This window comes from Bos indicus x Bos taurus, chromosome 12, assembly GCF_003369695.1.
Source record: "Bos indicus x Bos taurus breed Angus x Brahman F1 hybrid chromosome 12, Bos_hybrid_MaternalHap_v2.0, whole genome shotgun sequence".
Taxonomy (NCBI): domain Eukaryota; kingdom Metazoa; phylum Chordata; class Mammalia; order Artiodactyla; family Bovidae; genus Bos; species Bos indicus x Bos taurus.
In genome coordinates, this window is record NC_040087.1 from 9,624,862 (window position 1) to 9,636,719 (window position 11,858).

Consider the following 11,858-nt stretch of genomic DNA (forward strand, 5'->3'; position numbering starts at 1 on the left):
TGGGGTTAGACCCACTCAGACCTCCTAATCTGAGATCAGGGTAGGATTTGTTGCCAAAAGATAATCTCTTATTATTTTTTTTTTTAAGGAGTTACAATAAAAGTCTTTATTTAAGTTTGATCAGTACAGGTAAGATATACTAGATCACAGAGCAATATGCATTAACAGGATACAACAATTCATAAAAACTGAGTAAGCATGCACACAAATTTCTTAAACATTCAATCACCTAAAGAGAAAATGCACAGATGTATGGTGGCAAAACTGTATCTAACACTGAAACTACTATAGGACTCCTTCAACAAGTCCAACTTTTAGTGATAAAACTACTGTACTGGGCAACCTTGGCAGTCATAAACCCACATCTCCTCCGACAAGTCTGAATGGTGCATAAGCGTAGTAACAGCATGAGTAAGAATGCCCTCACACAGCACAGGTTCTAGGGTAGACACAGATTCACACAGACATCACTGTGTTATACTTTAAGCAGAGTTCCATTTACAACTTCACATTAACTCATATAAAAATAACCTGACCCTACACAAAATGTCCTTTTAGCAACATTCAAAGTAATTAACTGTTACAATTTCCAAAGTGGCAGAGGTATTGAAGCAAAGAAAAAGGGAAAAAAGAAAAAAAAAGAAAAAACCCACAAAAAAGGCAAATTGTGACAAAAGTATGCGTTAATTAAATGGACAGTATCCTCTTCCAAATTAAGTGACACTGTATAAGAATTTGCTGGATTTTTTTTTTTTTTTTTTTTTTTACAAAACTGAACCCTGTACATTTACACTTGAGGCAAAGCCATTCTGAACGTGGCGGGAAGCCGCAGTTCGGTTACCTTTCCCACTCACTGGTTTCTCCTCTTGCAGAGGAGAACAGACTCTTAATGACTGGAGTCTGTGTCATTTGAGTGGTGTGTGAGAGAGTTTTCACTGCCCCTGGGAGAGTCTACACTTTCATACCCTGCACTGAGTTGGTTTACGTAACTACTACCTCCTCTGCCAGTTCTCTCCTCCAAGCTGCTGGAGGCCTTATTCCCATTCCCTGGAGAAGAAGGAAAGTCATCTACGGCTGTGTCCCTGTGAAATCCAGACCCAGACGTCCTCTGCCGGGAGGAACCTCCATTACTTGGTCCGTTGGCCAGATGACTGCAGTCTTTACCTGTGGCCTCTGCCTGTCCTACAGGCTCAGAAGATGTAGTCCTGCTGGTACTCGGGCCTGGGGCTTGAGACTGCTGCTGTTGGTACTGAGCCAACTGCGGGCATGTCTCCTTCAGTTGTTGCTGAAGAACTAGAATGGTACTCTGCATACCCTGTACTTCTTCGTCAAGTTGAATGATGAAGTCATTCAGTTCATCCTGACTGCTTTTAAGCTCCTCACTATATTTCTTCTGTAAAGCCAACTCCGCTTCAAGTTGTGCAATACGTCCCTGGGACAGCTGCCTTCCAAGCTCTTGATTCTCCTGGATAAGCATTCGACACTTTGCCATTAACTTTTTGCCTGTTAGGCTACCAGGCGTAAACTTCCAGGCACTCAGTTCATTCTGGGCTTGTTCCAGTTTGTCTGTAGTCTGTTCCAGTTCACTTTCATTTTTAGGAATAACAGGTTGATCGCTGGGTCCACCATTGTTGATCTCAGTTGTGCAACGCTAGGCTGCTGGACTTGCTTGAGGTACTGGATCTGAGTAGTACACTCTTGCATTTCTTGCTCCTTGGTTGCTAGTCGCATTTCAAGAATGTTTTCCCTGCGTGCAGATTCTTGCTGCTGCTGCTTTTGTTTTTCTTCAGATTCCCTTAAGCCAGTTACATCATTAGAGTTGAGATCTGTGTACTTGCCCTCCAAAGCTTGCACATATGCTTCATACTGTTTCCACCTTAGAATTAATTCATCTCGTGCCATAACTTTGAAGTCTGCTTCACTCAGTCGAACCTTTTTGGGAAGAGGTTCTTCGTTGGTCATCTTGAATCCTCTCCAGACGGAGCCTGCGCCGGCGCCCACCTCGTCACGTAGGCTGACCCTGCGTTGTCCTCTCGCCGCCAAGGCCGCCCGACCGTGCTGCCTCCGCCGGCCCCCGCGCTCCTCCTCCGTGCCACAACCCTGGCGCTCCCCTTTCGATAATCTCTTATTAGAAGAAAGGGATTTATGCTAGCCAAGCAAAAATTAGCACATAATCTGCAACAAAATCCAACAGTTTGTGAGGCTGGTATTATGATCCCCATATATTTTCTCACCAAACTAAGGGTCAGCACACTTTTTCAGGAAAGGACAAGAGAGTCAATATTTTATGTGTTTTTTTTTTTTTTTTTTTTTGAGTCATAGGTGGTCTCTACCACATATTCTATTGGTTTTTGTACTTCCCTGGTGGTTCAGACAGTAAAGCGTCTTGCTTACAATGAGGGAGACCTGGGTTCGATCCCTGGGTCAGGAAGATCCTCTGGAGAAGGAAATGGCAACCCACTCCAGTACTCTTGCCTGGAAAATCCCAGGGATGGAGGAGCCTGGTAGGCTACAGTCCATGGGGTCACAAAGAGTCGGACACGACTGAGCGATTCTGTCACATATTCTACTGTTTTTTACAACCCCTCAAAAAATGTGAAAAGCTTCCTTCGCGTGGAGGCTGTATGGAAACCAGCAGTGGGCTGGATTTGACTCATGGCTTTGGGCCCTGCACTAGACAGTAATTTGAAGGCAGAATCTGTGTTTTGGTGGTATTAGTATTCTCAGAACACATGGTGAGTGCTCCGTTAATGTTTGTTTGGTCAGTAAGTGCAGGCTTGACTCAGTTACATTGAGGATTAGAATGAGGCTATGAATTTCAAACTCATTTCATACGTGTGTTGTTGCTATTGTTCAGTTGCTCAGTCACATCCAACTCTTTGTGACCCCACAGACTGGCAGCAGGCCAGGTTTCCCTGTTCTTCACCATCTCACAGAGCTTGCTTAAAACCATGTCCATTGAGATGGTGATGCTATATAACCATCTCATCCTCTGCCACCCTCTTCTCTTATGCCTTCAGTCTTTCCCAGCATCAGGGTCTTTTGCAATGAGTCAGCTCTTCTCATGAGGTGGCCAAAGTAGTGGACCTTCAGCTTTAGCAGCAGGCCTTCCAATGAACATTCGGGGTTGATTTCTTTTCGGATTGACTTTTAGTCATAGCATGAGAATAACAGAGATGGAAACACTTGCTCAAACACTTGACAAATTTAATCTAACCTCAGCCTTTTCGGGAGAACAGTTTGAAGAAGAAGGGGAGAAGGAAGGAAGAAAAGAGCTGAGATGTTAAAAAATAATCCTTCATGCAGTCATGAAAGATCACATGGAGAATGCAATGGGCCTTTCTAATGGTAGAGCAGAGGGAAAAACACAAAGAATCTGAGAAAACACATTCTTTTGGGGCACCAACCAAACAGTAACTGTCACTGCCTAAAGGACAAGTTCATGAGATAAACTGTTGAGAGAGAGGTAGAAATGTCTCTAGTTATATTTTTAAACACAGAACCCATCTAACTAATGCCTCCAAGCTTCTAAAGCCAAAGCCCTCAGCTTCCCATAGCCACACTTGCTAAGATGTACAGCTATGGCAACAATCAAAGGAAGTGGAGCTTCTGTGACAGCTGGAATGAAATGCTATGGAGAGAAAAATCACAACTTTATATTTGCGTGTGCATGAATGTTCAGTCATGTCTGACTCTTTGTGACCTCATGGATGGTAGCCCACCAGGCTCTTCTGTCCACAGAATTTTCCAAGCAAGATTACTGGAGTGGGTTGCCATTTCCTACTCCAGGGGGTCTTCCTGACCCAGGGATAGAACCCAAGTTGCCTACATCTCCTGCACTGACAGACAGAATCTTTACCACTGTGCCACCTTGGGGAGTTTTAATTTATGCTATATAGTACTATCTTATTCATCTTTCTTTAATAAACACATGTCAAATTTGCATGTATATCATTGTACCACTTCAATCATTCCATGACATTTTTTCTACCACTATGATCTGACAGTCTTTCAACCTCACATAAATGCCAAGTACTTTGATCCCAACATCTTTTCCACAAGTCATCCCTCGTGAAGTCCTCTTTTCCTCCTCATGTAGTTTAAAATACACAATCAATGGAGTAATTACATCCAGTCTTAATTTCTTGCTACTCATTATGGCTGAATGGTAGCATCCAAAATGATATGCCCATGTTCTAATTCCAAGAACTTGTGAATGCTATCCTATTTAGAGAAAAAGACAGGGGTCTTTGCAAATGTAGTTATGTCAAAGATCTTGAGATCATTCTGAATTATTAATGTGGACCCTGAGTCCGATGACAAATGTCCTTAGAAATGACACACAGCACACATGCAGAGAAAGTGATATGAAGACAGAGACAGCAGTTCTCATCTGTGTTGTGGCCACAAGTCAGAGAGAAGAGAAGGAGGAAATGTGTCCAAGGGGAACAGATATTGGAGTGATGAGGCCACAAGTCAAGAAATGTCAACAGCAACCATAAGCTGAAAGAGGCAAAAAAATATATTTATATATATTTCCCCTTAAAGCCTTTGGAGAGAGTTCGCCTGTGCTGACACCTTGATTTCAGAGTTCTGACCTCTAGAACTACAAGAGAAAATAAATTTATATTGTTTTAAGCCACCCAACCTGTAGTGATTTGTTACAGCAACCACAGAAAATTTTTTAGAGTTGTCTGGGTCATGGCAAACCTCCACCTCCTCTGAACCTTATCCCATGCACTGAACATGGCTGGAGAAAACTCACAACTATTACCATTTTAAATCCATAACTACAAACTTCCCTGGTTGATCTGTGCTCTTTCTAGCTCTTCTCATGAATGACTTCTTATACTCACTCTTGGCTGGCATTATCACTTTATCTTTCCCTGAAAATAAATAGAAGAAATCAAAGAAGCTTTATAGGCTCTTATCAGGCAGTAGGTAGCCATTTATCCTGGATATGTAGATCAGGTATTCATACTCCCCTCTAAACATCTAAGGACAATTCCAGCCCATGAGCTAATCAACCCTTTCTTGCCTATCAAAGGTCAAGACTCCAAAGATCGCCCCATCTTTTCTGTATACATCAAGTTTTCTCTCTCTTGCAGGGGTCCCCAGCCTCTGGGATCTAATGCCTGATGATTCAAAGTGGAGCTGATGTAACAATGACAGAAATAAAGTGCACAATTAATGTAATGTACTTGAATCATCCTGAAACCACAACACCACCTCTAGTCCATGGAAAAAACTGTCTCCCATGAAACTGGTCCCTGGTGCCAAAGCATCTGGGAACTGCTGCTCTACTGAATTGCGTTCAACATACAAAAATATTCTTCTTTATACCATCTACAATCATAATTCTTCCTTATGCAGCAAAGCTCCACTAAGTTGTCTGAACTGATTCCCTCCAATTCCTGTCTTCTCATTTTGAGTTAAACATACTCGATCAAGTTTTGCCCCTACTCCATCAACAGTACTCTTAGCAAGGTGTCTTAACTGGATGCTGCTAAATTTAGTGATCAATTTCTATTTCCCCCTTTACTTGTCAGTAGCACTCAACACTGTCTCAATGTCTTCCTCCTTGTTAAAAATCTCTTGACTTGGGTTTGAGAACCCCATACTCCTGTTTTTATGCCTCCCTCACTGACCATTCTCATTTCCCTTGCTAATTTCTCCTCTTTTCCCTAGCTCTTAGCTTTTTTATATCTCAAGGATTTCCTTTGTCCTCTTTACTTCCCACACTCAAAATTTTTTGTGATCATACTGTCTCATGAATTTAAATATCATCTATTAGTAGGATAATCCTAAATTTATGTCCCCAGTCAAGACTCTTTTCCCAAACTCCAGACTATATCCACCTGTTTCCTTTACTTATCCATTCATTTGAACTTGAAAGTAGGCATCTCAAACTTGCATCCAAAACAGATCCTTTGAGTTCTCTCCCACAAAATTTTCTTTCCACATTATGTTAATGGATAGACTATTATTTATTCATGGATTATGGGTATTATCCACAGTTTATCCATTAGTTAATGGGTTTCCCTGTGTCTCAGATGGTAAAGAATCTACCTGCAATGTGGGAGATGTAGGTTCAATCCCTGGGTTGGGAAGATGCCCCAGAGAAGTAAATGGCAACCCACTCCAGTGTTCTTACATGGGAAATCCCATGGACAGAGGCGCCTGATGGTCTACAGTATGAGGGGTCACAAACAGTCAGATGACTGAGCGACTTTCTCTTCACTTCATCCATTAATTTCTTAAGACAAAAACCTCTGGCGTGGAATCGGAGACATCTATATATAGATTTTGCATCCCACATCCAAATTATCAGAAAATATCGTTGGTTCTATTGTCCAAATATACTGAGAATAAGACAATTAATTTCCATCTTCATTGGAAACACCTGGTCCAAACAAGCATTATCTCTTATCTGATCTACAAGTTGCCAGCTTTGTCTTTCAAGACTATAACTCAGATTATATCACTTCTCAAAATGTTTCCAATAGTTTTCCTACTATCATTCAGAAAGGAAATTAAGCTCCTCAGACTAGTGTATACCATTTATATCTTTAACCGTATTTTCTGTTGTCTCCTGCATTCGCTTCTCTACAGCTATGTGGGCACCCTTGCTGTTCCTACAAAATACCTGACTACCTTCTGTTAGAACATTTACACTGGCTGTTCCCTCAGACTGGAATACCCGCTCCCCAGATAACTGCAGGTGTAACTCCTTCACATCCTTTAAATCTCTGCTCAAATGTCATTCTTCTCTGAGGTCTACACTGACCACCATATTTGAGAATTACCCTGACCCCAACTACTGCACTCCCTATTTGCCTTCCTTGATAAGGCAAATATTCTCCATGATCCTTATCATTTTCTGTCATACTATATGATCTCTTTAACTCCTTGGTTCACTGGTTAATTTCTGCTCCCCTCCCCCACTAGAATAATTTCCCCAAGGCAGGGATTTTTGGCTGTCTTTTCCCACTGGTAGATCTCAGAGTCTTAGGATGGTACCTGGCCCTTTGTAGGCATCCATCAGAATTCATCTGAATAAATATTGTACTCCAGTGACCCACTCTATCACACAGAAGTAATAGGTCTTTGAGTAATCCCATTAAATTTCAAATACTCTCATTCAAATGATTTGAATGTTAGTAAATTGAACAGTCAGAGAAAAATATAACCATAAAGACCACTTTTAGATGTCAACATTTCATAATTTCAAAATCTTATTAGGTACTAATTTTTGACAACAAAGAAGAAGAGGAATTGACATTAATCAGACACTAACATCATGCTGCTGCTGCTGCTGCTAAGTCGCTTCAGTCGTGTCCAACTCTGTGTGACCCGAGACGCAGCCCACCAGGCTCCCCCATCCCTGGGATTCTCCAGGCAAGAACACTGGAGTGGGTTGCCATTTACTTCTCCAATGCATGAAAGTGAAAAGTGAAAGTGAAGTCGCTCAGTCGTGTCCGACTCTTCCGCAACCCCGTGGACTGCAGCCTACCAGGCTCCTCCGCCCATGGGATTTTCCAGGCAAGAGTACTGGAGTGGGGTGCCATGGCCTTAAAATTCATTTTTATTTATTGGAGTACAGGTGCTTTACAACGTTGTTTTAGTTTCTGCTGCACAGTGAAGTGAATCAGCTCTTTGTATTCATATATCCCCTCCTTCTTGGTCTCCCTCCCATCCCCCAGCACCACCCATCTAGGTCATCACAGAGCTCCAAGCTGAGCCTTCTGAGTGTTATAGCAGGTTCCCACTAGTTATTGTTTTAAACGTGCTAGTGTATATATGGTAACCCAATCTCCCAATTCACCCCAGCCCCTCTCCACACCCCCACCATATCCACACATCCATTCTCTGTATCTGTGTCTCTCGTCCTGCCCTGCAGATAGGTTCATCTATACGGTTTTTCTAAATTACATGTATAGGTGTTAATATATGATATTTGTTTTTCTCTGACTTTTTTCACTCTGTATGATAGGCTGTAGGTCCACCCATGTCTCTACAAATGACCCAACTTCCTTCTTTTATATGGCTGAGTAATATTCCATTGTATATATGTACCACATTTTCTTTATCAATTCATCAGTCTATAGACATTTAGGTTGCTTCCATGTGCTAGCTAGAACTGTATGTATTGTACTATATATATTGTAAATAGTGCTGCAGCAAACATTGGAGTGCATGTGTATTTTTGAATTATCATTTTCTCTGAATATATGCCCAGTAGTGTACAGTAACTCTATTTTTAGTTTTTTAAGGAACCTCTATTCTGTTCTCCATAGTGGCTGTATGTAATATTTTAATCCAACAACTCACTTAAAATTCTATGGAGTAAGGTATTCTCTTCTCATTTTATAAGTGAAGCTTATATGGGAAGCTTTATTATCATTTAGTCTCCAGTCATATCTGATTCTTTTGTGACCCCATGAAATGTAGCTCGCCAGACTCTTCTGTCTATGGGAAGTTTAAGTCACTTATAAGCAAGAAGAACTGAAATTTTACTACACATCTATCTAACTACAAATATATGCAATATATACAATGATCCGTTTAACTGATCTATCCGTTCAGTTAAAAGTTATGTCACGGCTTTGGTCCACCGTCATGGAGTGGCCTGCAATTTCCTGCCTAGCACTTTACCATTCTTTTGGCAGCTCACAATCTCCATCTTCCTCCTGGCTTTGAAAGAAACTAGGATATTTGCAAAGACCTCATGATCTGGCTGCAATCAACTTTGGAAGTCCACAGCTCATCTATATTCATCCAGTCATTCCCTTCTTTGGAAATCACATGGAGTTTTAGCTTTACAAGCTTAAACAGAATTCATGCTGAACTTGGTTTCCCAGTTTATGGAGGGAATCATTCTTAAAAAAGAGAAAAAGAGAGAGAGAGAATGAATCTCTTATGCAGAAAGGTACAGGAAGAGAGATGGCGGGAGATGGAGGGAGAATAAAAGAGGAAGAGAGGGAAGAGGAGGGAAATGGGAGAGAGGGATGAAGAGGGGGAGAGGGAGAGATTATTGGGGCAGGGAAGGTTGTGATGACTTAGTTCTTGGAGTAGAGCCTATTCTAGTTTCATATTTCCAAAGTGGGACTGCAAACCTGTCACTCAAAGATTAATTTTTTGTTAGATTTTTAAATCCTCTCATATTTTGGTAACTCTGCATTTATTGGATACAGTATTACAACCTAACAGGGCACAATCATTAACTTAGGTACCTGAAATTCCAAACACTAGCCCTAGAGTATAATGAAGTTCAAGTGGCCATATCTTAGAAAGTGAAGGTGAGTTAATTAGACAAGCCTAAGAACAAATACATGAAATAAAATACTATATCCTTAGGAAATATGTCTAAAAAATAAGAATACAAAATCTGAAATAAAAGTCAATTATTCCTGTAGGTCCAAGAAGCCCTTGTTTTCTCCATGTGCTTTAAACAAGATTTATAATTTCAAGAAGGTATAAGAAGCCTGGGCAAATAATGAAAATGAGTGTCCTGTGCTATATGCTAAAAAAATTAATAGAAAAAAATTAATTCATAATTACTTCAAAGAAATCATAGCATCAACTGCACTTTGTCACCATGGAGGGATTTTTCCATATTTTTAAAGTAGGGGTCCTACTAGGTCCTGCCATTTGTTACCGTTCCTGTAAACTTTCTGAAGAAATTCAGAAATTCGAGTTTTTATTAAAGAAACTTCCGTATTTATAGATATTAATTCAAGGTTTTATAACACAGTGCAGGGAAACAGAATGCATCTGCAGGCCACGCTCAGGCCCTAGCATCTGTTTTCGCCTCTCAATGATTATCTGGGCCCAGGAACGATGAGGAAAGAGAACAAAGGATCAGGCACGTGGGTAGTGGCCTCCCAGGAGAGCCACTGGGATAGTTTAATTATCTCTCGTCTTTGATAAGACTGACTTCTTAAATTTCACATCAACTAACTTGGATATTTTTAAGTTGGGGAGTCATAAATTACCCCCACGTAATGGAATATGTAAGAAAAAATGTGCGTGCTAAGTCACATCTCACTCCGTGCAACCCCGTGGACTGTAGCCCACTAGGCTCCTCTGTCCACGGGATTCTTCAGGCAAGAAGACTGGAGTGGGTTGCCATTTCCTTCTCCAGGGGATCTTCCCAACCCAGGGATCAAACCTGAGTCTCTTGCATCTCCTGCATTGGCAGGCGGGTTCTTTACCACTAGCGCCACCTGGGAAAGGTAGTGGTGATTTACATGTGTTTACTATGCATCTGATCTGAGCTTTCCTCACAGAAGCGCATCCAGCAGGAGAGTATAGATTAAAAAGTGAGGTATTCCAGTCTAACAATGCAAACTCTTCAGACAGCTCCTCCTTGGGATATGAATGTTTATTTATTTATTTGACTGTGCTGGGTCTTAGTTATGGAATCTAGGATGGATCATTGTGGTGCTTGGACTCTCTGGCTGTAGCTCGTGGGCTCAAGTAGTTGGAGCATGCAGGCTTGGTTGTTCCTCAGTATGGGAGATCTTAGTGCCCTGACCAGGGAACAAACCTGCGTCCCATGCATTACAAGGCAAATTCTTAACCTCTGGAAGACCAGGAAAGTCCCTCTTCCTAATACTCTTTACTAGCTTTCTGGTCACCTGTAGTGACCTTTCCTGGTAGCTCAGTTGGTAAAGAATCTGCCTGCAATTCAGGAGACCCTGGTTTGGTTCCTGGGTTGGGAAGATCCTCTGGAGAAGCGATAGGCTACCCACTCCAGTATTCTTCAGCTTCCCTGCAGTTCAGCTGGTAAAGAATCCACCTGCAACGTAGGAGACCTGGGTTCGATCTTTGGGTTGGGAAGATCCCCTAGAGAAGGGAGAGGCTGCCCACTCCAGTATTCTGGCCTGGAGAGTTCTAAAGACTATAATCCACGGGGTGGCAAAGAGTCAGACACGACTGAGTGACTTTCACTCACTCACTAATCTGCAGTGATGCCATTTGCCAGTGTGGTTAACTGAACACCCTGAAGGTATTCATTCTGGTTGATGAAATAGTGACGTGCCTTTTGTCTCAGCCAGTGTTCGAAGGGAAGCCATTTCTTCTTTGCTGACAGGAGATGACTAGTCCTTAGCTCTTCCTGGTGCCACAGACACCTGCAGTCTAGCAACAACTCCCGTGCGGCCCCTTGTCCAGTGGGGCCTTGGGGCACCCCTTAATGTCATATCCTTTCCATTCAGCTTCACTGACTCCACAGACTCCTACCATATTTATCAGCCAGCACACTAGACTGTCTTCTGTGCCATTCAGCTAGGTGTCTTTCTCAACCCAGGAGCTGAGGTGGCCTTTTTGGGGCAAAGCATACTCTCTTGTTCCCACTGCCTTCCCAGGATGAACTGTCTCTTCTATCCCAAAGCACATATGCCATAAGCTGTGCAGGGACTTCTCTTCTGAAGGTCCCCAAAGGAAGTGAGATCAAAGCCTTTCTGGCCTACAGTGTCCTCGCTAACCTCACCAGATACCATAGAAGCCCCTCCACTCCAACTAGTCAGGAGCCTTCACAGCAGTTAAACAAGCCCACCTCACTCTCTCTCTCTACATCAAGTTGAACTGGGACAACAGGTCTGGACTGTTAGCATCTCCTTCTTTAATAAAGGCTGAAAATTATAAGATCAGAGGTGTTGATCATATTATAGAAGGAAATGAAAAAATCTAGAAAATACATTTCCCTCTAGGTATCAGTAAAACCAACTCACAAGCCTACGGCCTTACTGAGGACTAGAAAATGTTACTTTGACTGTCAGAGCCACATGCTGCTTTTCCTTTTGTCTTTGCATTCATGCCACAACGCTCCTCAGGCTTTTGGAGGCAGATGGATG

General features: G+C 42.0%; 1 pseudogene; it reads right to left on the bottom strand.

The window, feature by feature from the left end:
• Positions 1-755: 755 nt before the first annotated feature.
• On the bottom strand, positions 756-1,978 carry LOC113902092 (annotated as a pseudogene).
• Between the last annotated feature and the right edge of the window lie 9,880 nt (positions 1,979-11,858).